We start from the raw sequence: 13,591 nt of genomic DNA on the forward strand, positions 1-13,591 counted from the left end.
CATGGGAACTCACAGAGACTGAACCAACAACCATAGACCACACAGGGGTTGGATCTAGGCCCCCTACATATTTGTAGCAAATGCACAATTGCTCTTCTTATGATACCCCTAACATGTGGAACTGGGGCACTTTCTGTCTGTTCCTGCCAGTGGGAGAGAATGTGCCTAGTCTTTCTAGAACAGATGACCCAGGGTAGGGTGGTAACCAAAGAGGTTCCCACTTCTCTGAGGACTAAGGATGGGACATTCAGGGGAGGGATTTGCAAGGGTGGGCCTCTGAGGATATAGCCATGTTATGATCTAGATGTAAGGTGAATAAAACAACAAGTACTAAAACAAAGTATTAAAAAAGGAAATCAATAAAATTGATAAACCTTTATCCAAATTAATTAAAAGTCAGAGGAATATAACAATAGACACTGAAAAAAAGCAGATGCTCATAAAGAGATAATTTTAAACCATGCATTCCCTTAAATTGAGAGTCTAAAACAAATGGATATTTTCTCAATACATAACACTTACAAAAGTTAAGTCAATAGTAGAAAAGCAATGTAAACAGACCTATAACCCCTAGTGAAATTGAAACAGTCATTAAATATCTACGAACCAAAAACCCAAGGACCTGATGGCTTTAGTACACAATTCTATAAGACTTTCTAATGGCTAATATTTTTGCCCAAATAAATCTGAATAACCAAGCTTTTATAGTCTAAAGTAAGCTTTGGTGGGTGACAAGTTAATGAGTATATTGCTAATTATTTCTCTGGATTAAATACTCTTCTAGTATTTATGGGTGTAGATTATGTAATACAAGACACCACCTATCTCTCCATATTTTGGGTTCTACCTCTATCTACATTTACTTATGAAAGTAGTGTTTAGAAGAGTGATGTCAGAGTAGATGTGAGAAATATCGGCCTTTACTAATACATGTTCACTGGACATTTTCAAAGAATCACAACACTCTTCAGCATCGCACAGGGCTCTCTTTGAAATCTTCCTGTGGATCTGCTCCCAGAGCCAGGACTGTTCCACATTTCCTGGAGCACTCTCCCTCCTAAACCCTCAGCCAACAGGTGAGACCCGACTATCTCCCCAGTTGACTTTCCAAGGAGAGACTCACTAGGAGTGCACAGGGCTCTGGAGCTACAGGGAAGCCTGAGACAGTGCCCTTCCGGTCTCCATCTGTGCCCAGAGCCAGGACTGTTCCATGGGCCTCAGATACAAAACTTACCTGCAGAAAGCTGGTCTGCCAGGAGCACTCTCACCTCAAAGATCACAGGCTCACAGGCTCACAGGCCCACAGAAGAGGCTAGCTCCATTCAGAGACAGCAAGACCAAATAACATCAGAGATAACCAGATGGCAAGAGGCAAGCACAGGAATATAAGCAGAAGAAACCAAGACTACTTGCTATCATAAAAACCCAGTTCTGCCAACAAAGCAAATCCTGGATATCCCAAGACACCAGAAAAGCAAGACTAGGATAAAAAAAAATCACACCTCATGAAGATGATAGTAGGCCTTAAGAAGGACATACATAAATAACTCCCTTAAAGAAATACAGGAAAATACAGAAAAGCAAGGAGAACCCTTAAAAAGAGATACAAAAATGCCTTAGAGAATTTCCGGAAAACACTACCAAATAGGTGAAGAGATTGAACAAAACCATCCAGGATCTAAAAATGGAAATAGAAACAATAAAGAAATCACAAAGGGAGACAACCCTGGAGATAAAAAAACCTAGAAAAGAGATCAGGAGTCATGAATGTATGCATCACAAACAGAATACAAGTGATAAAAGAAAGAATCTGAGGGCAGAAAATGTTATAGAAAAGATTGACAAATAGTCAAAGAAAATGCAAAAGGCAAAAAGCTCCTAACCCAAAAAATCCAGGAGATTCAGGACACAATATGAAAATAAACCTAAGAATAATAGGTGTAGAAGAGAATGAAGATTCCTAACTTAAAGGGCCAGTAAGTATCTTCAACAAAATTATAGACAAAACTTCCCTAACCTAAAGAAAGAGATGCCCATGAACATACAAGAAGCCTAAAGAACTCAAAAGATATTGGAATTAAAAAAATTTCCTCTCATCACATAATAATCAAAACACCAAATACCTGAAACAAAGAAAGAATACTAAAAGTAGTAATTGAAAAAGGGCAAGTAACATATTAAGGCAGACCTATCAGAATTACATCAGCCTTCTCATAAAAGACTATGAAAACTAAATTGTTTAATTGAAAATCTTTATAGTAAGTGGAATAATAAAAATATTCTGATTTGTTTTGGCTTTTCTGGAAGAAACATTACAATGAAAACACACATTTATTGAAATTCAATTATAAAGGAATCTTTATACATTAATCATTAATGTTTAATTGAGTAAAATTTATTGGAATATGCAACCTTCCATTCAATTAATGTGTCTTAAACTCTATTGTGTAACAAATATTTGTTGATTCTATATGGTTTTATACAGTTGAAAGAAAACAAGGGTCATTTTATAGATTATTATAGTTAACATGTAATAATTTTTCTCAATTCTTTTCATGAAATGCTATAGGTCTTTGGGAATAAACCTACAAATATCTACAAATCTCAGTGAATTGTTTTCCTTATTAGTAATTGTATGGTTATTATAGAGAGTCATAAAAATAAGTTAATTCCCTTTGCCGTTTCATTTACATTTTGATAAAATTAAGAGTTCTTAATTCAAAAACCATATCTACCTCTTCATGCCATTATGTTAAATGACATGATCAGAAAAGGAAATATGAATGAGATATGAACTCAGGTCTTCAAAAGATGCTTTCTGATAATAATCAAAAGAACAATGCATGGATTCCTATGAAATCGAAGAGCATTGTTATCAACAGCAAACATTTATATATAGTTCATAATAATTCTTACAAAATATACAAAAGAAGATCATTTTTAGGCTGTGAAAGTATAGCAGAATTTGCATTATTGATTTGTACTTTACTGTTAGGATAAAGTTAAGATTTAAAAGATGACCAAACTGAGAGTCAGGATACTAGCAGTTGGTATTTGAAAATGTACAGTACACCAAAAGCTTAAAGTTATTAGGAAAATTGGAATATAATATTAGAGAATATTATAGAGATTATGATGCGACAAGGCCTTCTAACACAGATAAAATTAAAGAAACTACTGGGCAACATGAAATATGTCTGTGACCCTTTGTATGTATATGCTGTAGGCACATGTTTCCCCTAAGGGTACCACATGGATAGGCTACTTAAATATTGCTTTATAAGATTTTGGCTTCCAGACAACCAATCATACTGAAAAATAGATGCTCAGTCAGTTACTTAAATGCAAGAAGATGGAAAGTCAAGTTTAAATGTATCTTCTTTAAGTGACCTTTAAATTGAGATATTCTCCATAACTCTTGATTTTGGGGGTATCAACTAGTTTTGCTAATTAATTTTTCTATTAACTTTTCTTTTCTTCTGTTTATTGGCAATGATCACTTTATATCTCATTTCCTAACCCAACACAACATTATTCATTAAGAATAGTTACAAGGAAAAATTTCTCATGCTGATATATTCAATTTGTTGACTTGGATAAATTTGGTATTGGAAATTAAATTTAGCCAACAGTCACTTCAAACAAGATAATTACAAAGTTATTTTGAAAGGGACTGTTTCTGAGTGTGACAAAATGTTCAGTTCCAGACATTTGACCATCCAGAAAATTCAAGTTGGAAATTGAGATTGTATTAGTAACTAAAGGCAACTGTTACATTTCAGGGCTCTACAGTGCATCCAAGGAAATAGGTAGCAGCAACTTCATAACTTTGTAAAGGAATTCAGATGTCCTGATGGAGGGTGACTTACAGTACAAGTGATGTTTCATTTTAGAGCAGATAAAAAGGAAAAATAATTTTCCAAAAAATTGAAATTTTTTAGCCATTATGTTAAAATGCCAAGGTAATATTTTAAACTTAAGTATTTGTGTGTGTGTGTGTGTGTGTGTGTGTGTGTGTGTGTAATATAATCTAAATATATATTTTTCTCTAAAGGCATTGAAAGCTTTTTATATATACATTAGGTTCTCAATGGCAAGTCATGGTTTCACATGCTTTGCTGTGAAAAGTGAGGCTAGGCAAAACTATATTGCAGTTTCTGGCATGGTTAGCTGCAATTTTGTATCATATTCTGTTTTTTTCTTACGTTTTATAAACATTGGATTCAGAGTAAAGAGCCTAAGAGGTTGCTTAGAAATTAAATTTAGCCAACAGTCATTTCAAACAAGATAATTACAAAGATATGTCTTACTGGATTAGTCTTTCAGGCATTATATATAAGACTCTGAGATCAAGCTGGAGCACGGAACTATTATTTTATACACATAACTATAAAGACCTATTTTATAAACTATTACAGTTACCAGAAGAAAATGCATTATGTATGTGCATGCATGTTTCTGTTATTCACTGAGTAGCATTTAACATTAAACTTTTTTTTAATGCTCGTCACATTTCTTGGATTACAATTACACTGTCTCTATTCCTGCAATTCACACTATTCTTTCACAGGCCTAAACTTTTTTGATTCCTTAATGCACATGATACCTGAATTAGTCAAGATTCTTCAAAGCAACAAAAATCTATTTCTCCATAGCTCAATGGACACATAAAAATATGTAAATATGATATATATGTATGTGCCTACAAATATTTAGGGAGTAATATGGTATGGAAATTGATAAGATTTGTCTGACATGATTACAGACATATCAGAGAACAATTGAGTTACAACTCAATATGTGAATTGAAAAAACTTGAAGTACTTTATTAATAGAATACAGTTTGAAACTAAAAGGCTGAAAACTACAGCATAATGTACAAGGGCAGAGCAGATGGTCGTTCCATCAAACCGGAAACATTTTATTCTTTCTCTGCCATTTGTCTAGCCCTTGAAGAAATTATTCATGACCAATTATGTTGATGAAGATGAAACTATTTATTTTCATTGCTTTAATGATATACACACAAATACTGTTGGTCAGATTTTTTCATCTCGCAAGTAGACAGCATTTGTTTCAGAGAGCACTGATTGTCCCTCAATATATTTTGTCTTGTTTTCTCATAAAAATATAATTACATACTAGGCTTGGATGTACAGCTCGGCAGTAAGAACTTCAACACTTATTGCTAGCTTTAAATATGACATACTTTTGACACTAGTTTAAAACTATTCTAGCTATATTGCTATATCCCTGATATGGTACATTTCTAAATTAATTATTATTTTAAATATTTAGATAATTTATTAATTATGTACATGTTCTGACAAATGTATGCCTGAATACCAGAACAGGGGACAAGATTTCATTATAGATTGTGATAATCCAGCACATGGTTGGTAGGAATTGAACTCAGGACCTCTAGAAGAGGAACCAGTGTTCTTTACCTCTGAGCCATCTGTCCTGCACTACCTTCTTTTTTTAATACTTGTACTCTTATCTTCACATCACACACATGGTTGGGCAGGATGTTTTCCACAATAATTGGTCCCACTTGTACTTGAAATCTTTTTCTTCCTTTTCTTTTCTTTTCTTTTCTTTTCTTTTCTTTTCTTTTCTTTTCTCTTCTTTTTTTCTTTTTGTAAACCTACTTATTTTATTAGTTATTTTACTTATTTACATTTCAAATGTTGTCCCTCTTCTCAGTTTCCCCTCCACAAGTTCCCAACCCTTCCTCCCAATCCATGCCACTCTGACAGTGCACCACCACCCACCCACCTACTCCTGACACAGCTGCCTAGCATTCCCCTGTCGTGGGTCATCAACCTCAACAGGACCAAGGGACTCCCCACCCAGCGTTGCCAGAAAAGGCAATCCTCTCTACATACCCAGCTGGAGCCATGAATATCCCCTCTGTACTCTTTGGTTGGTGATTTAGCAAGTGGGAGCATTGAAGGGTCTGGTTGGTTGATATTGTTCTTCCTATGAGGTTTCAAACCCTTCAGTTACGGTGGTCCTTGGTCTAAATTCCCCATTGTGGTCATAGCATTCAGTACATTGTTTGGTTGTGTTCATCCAACTTTGTTTTTGTCAGGATCTGGCAGAGCCTCTCAGTAATACCAGGCCCCTGTCAGTAAGTACTTCTTGGCATCAGCAATAGTGTTTGGATTTGTTGTGAGCAGATGGCATGGATCCCTATGTGGAGGCATTTCCTTCAGTTTTTGCTCCACTCTTTGTCCCTGCATTTCCTTTTGACAGGAGGAATTCTGAATTAATATTTTTGAAGGGGCATCCCTCAAATAGGGGCTGTGCCTATTCACTAGATATGGTTTCACAGGTTCTCTCTCCCCTTTCTTGGGTATTTTAGGTAAAGTCCTCCCTGTTGGGTACTGGGGATCACTTTGGACCCAGTCATCTGGGACTGTCTAATGGCTACCCCCAGTCTCTCTTCCCCCACAGCTACACGCCTACTTTCAAATTCTGTATTTCTCCCTGATCTTTCCCATATCTTAACTGGCACCCCTTTTCCCTCTTCATCATCTCTCCCTCCCATATCCCTCTTTTCTCTACCTCCCAGAGATTATTCTCTTCCCCCTACTCAATAGTACAGTAGCATCCACACTTTGGTGTGATCTTCTTTCTTCTTGAGTTTCATATGGTCTGTGAGTATTCTAAGTTTCTTTTTGATTAATATCCATTTATCAGTGAGTACATACCATGTGTGTTATTTTGGAGCTGGGTTACATCCCCCAGGATGATATTTTCAAGTTCCTTCAATTTGCCTAAGAATTTCATGAAGTCATTATCTTTAATAGCTGAGTACTGCACCATTCTATAAATGTACCACATTTTCTGTATCCATTTCTTCGTTAAGACATCTGAGTTGTTTCCAGTTGCTGGCTATAATAAATAAGTCTGCTATGAACATAGTGGAACATGTTTCCTTTTTAAATGTTGGAGCATCTTTTGGGCCCAGGAGAGGTATAGCTGGGTCCTAAAATAGTACTATGTCCAGTTTTCTGAGGAACCCCTAGACTGATTTCCATAGTGGTTGTAACAGCTTGTAATCCTTCCAACAATGGAGGAGTGTTCCCCTTTTTCCACATCCTCACCAGCATCTACTATCACCTGAGTTTTTATCTTAGCCATTCTACTAGCATGAGGTAGAATTTCAGCATTGTTTTGATTTTCTTTTCTCTGATAATTAAGGATGTTGAACATTTCTTTAAGTGGTTCTCAGTCAATTGAGATTCCACAGTTGAGAATTCTCTGTTTGGCTCTGTACCTCATTTTTAATAGGACATAAATACCTCATTTAAAGAAATACAGAAGAACATAGGTAAACAAGTAGAAGCCCTTAAAGAGGAGACAAATAAATCTTTTAAAAAATACAGGAAAACACAAATGGCTAAATTATTGAAGAAAACCATCCAGGATCTTAAACTGGAAATAAAACATTAAACAAAACACAAAGGGATAAAACCCTGGAGACTGAAAACCCAGTATAGAGATCAGGAGTCACAAATGCAAGCATCAACAACAGAACACAAGAAATAGAATAGAGAATCTGAGGTGTAGAAGATATCCTAGAACACTCAAAGAAAATACCAAAAGCAAAAGCCTCCTAACTAAAAACATTTAACAAATCTAGGACACAGTGAAAAAATAAAACAAAAGAATAGTAGGTATAGAAGAGAGGGAAGATTCCCAACTCAAAGCACCAGCTAAAATCTTCAACAAAATTGTAGAAGAAAACTTCCCTAACCTAAGGGAAGAAGGGACAAAGTCAAATTTAAACAATATCTTTCCATCAATCCAGCCCTACAGAAGATCATAGAAGGAAAGCTCGAACATAGGAGACTACACCAAAGAAAGAGCAAGAAACTAATCTCACAACAAACCCAAAAGAAGAGGACCACATAATCATAATTCCACCTCTAATAAAAATAACAGGAAGCAAAATCATGGTTCTCAATATCTCTCAATATAAATGGACCCAATTCCCCAATACAAAGGCATAGACTAGCAGGCTGGATACAAAAACAGGAGCTCGGATTTTGCTGCATACATGGAACACATCTCAGTGAAAAAGACAGACATTACCTCAAAATGAAAGTCTATCTGGGTTCTTTCCATTTTCTGGCTATTATAAATAAGGCTGCAATGAACATAGTGAAGCACGATGCCCTTCAACAGAGGAATGGATACAGAAAATGTGGTACATCTACACAATGGAATATTACTCAGCTATCAAAAACAACGAGTTTATGAAATTCGTAGGCAAATGGTTGGAACTGGAAAATATCATCCTGAGTGAGCTAACCCAATCACAGAAAGACATACATGGTATGCACTCATTGATAAGTGGCTATTAGCCCAAATGCTTGAATTACCCTAGATCCCTAGAACAAACGAAACTCAAGACGGATGATCAAAATGTGAATGCTTCACTCCTTCTTTAAATGAGGAAAAAGAATACCCTTGGCAGGGAAGAGAGAGGCAAAGATTAAAACAGAGACTGAAGGAACACCCATTCAGAGCCTGCCCCACATGTGGCCCATACATATACAGCCACCCAATTAGACAAGATGGATGAAGCAAAGAAGTGCAGACCGACAGGAGCCGGATGTAGATCGCTCCTGAGAGACACAGCCAGAATACAGCAAATACAGAGGCGAATGCCAGCAGCAAACCACTGAACTGAGAATAGGTCCCCTATTGAAGGAATCAGAGAAAGAACTGGAAGAGCTTGAAGGGGATCGAGACCCCAAAAGTACAACAATGTCAAGCAACCAGAGCTTCCAGGGACTAAGCCACTACCTAAAGACTATACATGGACTGACCCTGGACTCTGACCCCATAGGTAGCAATGAATATCCTAGTAAGAGCACCAGTGGAAGGGGAAGCCCTGGGTCCTGCTAAGACTGAACCCCCAGTGAACTAGTCTATGGGGGGAGGGCGGCAATGGGGGGAGGGTTGGGAGGGGAACACCCATAAGGAAGGGGAGGGGGGAGGGGGATGTTTGCCCGGAAACCGGGAAAGGGAATAACACTCGAAATGTATATAAGAAATACTCAAGTTAATAAAAAAAAAAAAAAAAAAAAGAAAGTCTAGAAAATTTTTGTCAAGCCAAATGGTCCCAAGAAACAAGCTGGAGCAGCAATTCTAGTATTCAATGAAATAGACTTTCAACAAAATTTTCTCAAAAAAGATAAGGAAGTGCACTACATCCACATCAAAGGAAAAATCCACCAAAAGAAACTCTCAATTTTGAACATATTGTCCCCAAATACAAGGGCGCGCGCGCACACACACACACATACACACACACACACACACACACACACACACACACGTTAAAAAATTTACTGAAGCACAAAGCACACAATGACCCTCATACAATAATAGCAGGAGACTTTAACACCCACTCTCACCAGTGGACAGATCATGGAAACAGAAACGAACAGAGACAGAGTAAAACTAAGAGAAGTTACAAAACAAATGGACTTAACAGTTATCTACATAACATTTCATCCTGAAACTAAGGGATAAACCTTATTCTCAGCACCTCATGGTACCTTCTCCAAAACTGACAATATTATCAGAAAAGAAAGAAAAACAAGCCTCAACAGATATAAGAAGATTGAAATAATCCTATGCATCCTATCTGATTGCAAGGGACTAAGTCTGGTCTTCAACAACAATAAAAATGAGAGAAAGTCCACGTATACATGGAAGCTGAACAACTATCTACTCAATGATAACTTGGTCAGGGAAGAAATAAAGAAAGAAATTAAAGACGTTTTAGAATTTAATGGAAATGGAAGCACAACCCAAACTAGTGGGAAACAATGAAAGCAGTGCTAAGAGGAAAACTCATACTTCTGAGCGTTCCCATAAAGAAATTGGAGAGAACATAGACTAGCAGCTTAACAGCACATCTGAAAGCTCTAGAACAAAATAAAATCAAATACACCTAGGAGGAGTAGACCAGAGGAAATGATCAAACTCAGGACTGAAATCAATGAAGTAGAAACAAAACAAAAACAAAAACAAACAAAAATTCATACAAAGAATCTACAAAACCAGGAGTTGGTTCTTTGAGAAAATCGGTAAAATAGATAAACCCTTAGCCAGACTAACCAGAGTGCACAGAGACAGTACTTGGAATCTCAATATACCCCTGGGTATTTGGATTCTCAAAGTAGTTGTTTGGGTTTCTCTATGGCTATATATGGGCCCGTGTTCCCCAGGACCTGGTTCTGATCATATTCTCTACATAGCCAATCCTATAATCTTCTTCTGCATCCTCCCCGGGCCAATATCATCACAATGGCCAGATGTGGCTATGGCAATCACTCTCTATATACGTAATGGTAGTGAATTATATGAACGTTTGGATCAATCTAAAGCAGAATATTGTAAGCATTTCATTTAAAATGTTTTAATGATCTGAGGGCAGAACGCCCCTTGCAAAACTTACTCACATGGCAGTTTTATAAACACTGTTACAAAAGGAGATATTATTTGACAGCTCTACAAACACAGAAACAGAAGAACCTCTTGACATGTTTTATAAAGATTATCTCTAAATAATATAGGTTATAATCATGCCTGTCTCTTAATCACAAATGTAATAAATCCTGGCACATTTCATAAATCCTAGTCCATTTGCAATAACCCAATGAAATGTTGTTAACTCAGACATAACACAACTGAAGCTTGAGATCAAAAAAGGACTTGGTTTCAAGCACGTTGGAGACAGAGTTGAGGTTAGAACTAGGCTTATGAACTTTCTGGCTGTGCCTTGTCTATATCCGGCAGACTTCAACACCGCGAATTTCTAGCTAAAAGAAAACCTGAAAGATTCTCTGACATGTGAGATTGAGCAAAAAGGCAGTTAAGGGTTTGTATTCATAATATTTTAGAAGAGAAACTTTGTATGTTTTTCCCTGACATTTACCGTGATACATGAAAGCTGCCCCATCCTTTCCCTTCCAACTAAAGATAAATCAATTTTCAGACACCTGTCTCCCAAACGGACATGAAACAGAACATTTGAGGGACTTTCCTTACCTCCATCACTCAGGAGCATTTATTTCTTGAAAATTTTGTGGGCTGCATGAATAACTTCCAGGGATAAACATTTTGGTGGGATGTCTTTAAAGTTAGCCAAGTCTTAAATAGCATTTATATGACATACTGAAGAATTTAAATCATTAATGTTTATAACTGAAAATGAAATCTGGCAATTCTCAGTGGATTAGAAAATATTAGAAACTCTATTCCAAGAACTTATATAATTATGCTGATCACATTTTGTATACCTATAATTTCATTGGCTTATAAATTATTCCATGTATTTTGTCCAACAAAATGATTTAATTGGTATAAGAAATTGAAGTTTGGATAAAGGTACAATTTAACTCACTTCATGCATTTGGGCACATTATTCCTTTGTGAAATTTATAAATTGCAAGGAGTGAGGTCATGCAAGTGGCAGTGGGAAATAAAATACATCAGTATGCGTGCATGGTTATTGACATCGGGTACATTTCAAGACTGCGAAAGGATCCTGAGGAGGATGAGGCTTTGTAATGACTAAGGACCTGACTCTGAGAAACATTCTTCTGAGAAGTCACATCTGCTCTGTTCTGATTCTGTACTAAGTTTTTCCCTGCACTCAGTTTGAAGTTTGCATGGTAATAGTAAGATTTCTTTGTTTTCTTGTGTTTGGGTACAAAGGTCAAGACAGTATTGTTTACTTAAAAGTACTTTCATTCAAACAAATTATCATAGAAGGAAGCCCAAGTGGAGATAAATACATGACATCATACTGATGATACAAACACATTCCAACAGCTTCAGGTGAGCTGCGTAGGAAAGCACTGTCTCAGACCTGCCTTTGCACCTCCAAATTCAGCTAAAGCCGAAGCTGCATCAAATATTCGAAGAACATCTTCTGGGTCAAAATGCTAGTTGTCACTGGTATTCTCCTTCCACCATTGACTTGTTCTTTTTATGCCTATTAAACCAAAGAGGACACCTCCTCTCTACTCTTAAAGGATTTCATTCATTGCTTTTCAGGAGTTTCTTTTCTTTTTTCTTTTTTTTTTTTCCGGAGCTGGGGACCGAACCCAGGGCCTTGCTCTTGCTAGGCAATTGCTCTACCACTGAGCCAAATCCCCAACCCCCAGGAGTTTCTTATTTTTCTCACTTCAGCACATCTCAATTTAAAACTACGGGTGCACACAAATGGACACTTTGTTGGTCAGAACAAGTAATGCCATAGAACAAACAAATCGATGCTAATTAGCCATATAAAATGAAGGAAATCATGTAGATAAATAGTTTTTCAGGACATATATTATGTTGTGAACAAAATCACTCTATTGATGATGGAAACATGAATCTTGTTGCTATGCCTGATAGCAATGTTTACCTACTTTCCCCCTATATACTAAAGGCCTTACTTTCCACATACTATGTAGAGAAGCCTTGGCAGGACAATATGGCAGGTGACGTTAAGATTCTGCTCTGTGTACTTACAGGTTGTTATTAATGTTCTTAATGGATGGCTGGTACTGGCTTTGCATGTTTAGGTGGGCAATTATATCTTATCAATTGGGTCAAAGGTTATTGTGTTGTGTGTTCTTTCATGTGTAGATTTAGGTGTAATGGAGTGTGGGGCAGCTGGTCTGGGCTACCATGGAGTTGGGATGTGTGTTTCTGGCATGGAAACCTGCCTTGGGAAACAGATAGAGAGATTGCTGACGTCTTAGAGATGCCTTCACAGTGTGATATGGGATGGAGCAAAGCAGGTGAGAGGCTTTGGTGACCGAGAATTAAGATATTCAGCAGAAATTTTGGGGCGCCATGGTGCCAGATCTAGTGGGCATAAAAGACAACGTTATTTTTTTTTATTTTTTATACTTTAAAAACAACAATACTAAGTAAATCCAAAATCCTCACTCACTTTTCCCTTTCATCCCCCATCTTTCCTCTCCCTCCTCTTCACTCTGCAACCTCCCCATCCCTCTCCATCCTCCCCATCCCTCTCCATCCTCCCCATCCCTTTCCATCCTCCACATCCCTCTCCATCCTCCCCGTCCCTCTCCATCCCTCTCCATCCCTCTCCATCCTCCCCATCCCTCCCCGTCCCTCTCCATCCTCCCCATCCCTCCCCGTCCCTCTCCATCCTCCCCATCCCTCTCCATCCTCCCCATCCCTCTCCATCCTCCCCATCCCTCTCCATCCTCCCCATCCCTCTCCATCCCTCCCCATCCCTCTCCATCCTCCCCATCCCTCCCCATCCCTCTCCATCCTCCCCATCCCTCCCCATCCCTCTCCATCCTCCCCATCCTCCACATCCCTCCCCATCCCTCTCCATCCTCCACATCCCTCTCAATCATCCCCATCCTCCCCATCCCTCTCCATCCCTCTCCATCCTCCACATCCCTCTCCATCCTCCCCATCCCTCTCCATCCTCCACATCCTCCACATCCCTCTCCATCCCTCTCCATCCTCCCCATCCCTCCCCATCCCTCTCCATCCTCTCCATCCCTCTCCATCCTCCCCATCCCTCCCCATC

The 13,591-nt window shown here is 37.9% G+C and overlaps 1 long non-coding RNA gene across 5 annotated transcripts in view; it reads left to right on the forward strand.

The window, feature by feature from the left end:
- Positions 1 to 13,591, forward strand: part of LOC108351289 (uncharacterized) — a 232,111-nt gene that overhangs the window by 36,509 nt on the left and 182,011 nt on the right. The window lies entirely within an intron of this gene.

Source organism: Rattus norvegicus, chromosome 6 (assembly GCF_036323735.1).
Source record: "Rattus norvegicus strain BN/NHsdMcwi chromosome 6, GRCr8, whole genome shotgun sequence".
NCBI classification, from domain to species: Eukaryota; Metazoa; Chordata; class Mammalia; order Rodentia; family Muridae; genus Rattus; species Rattus norvegicus.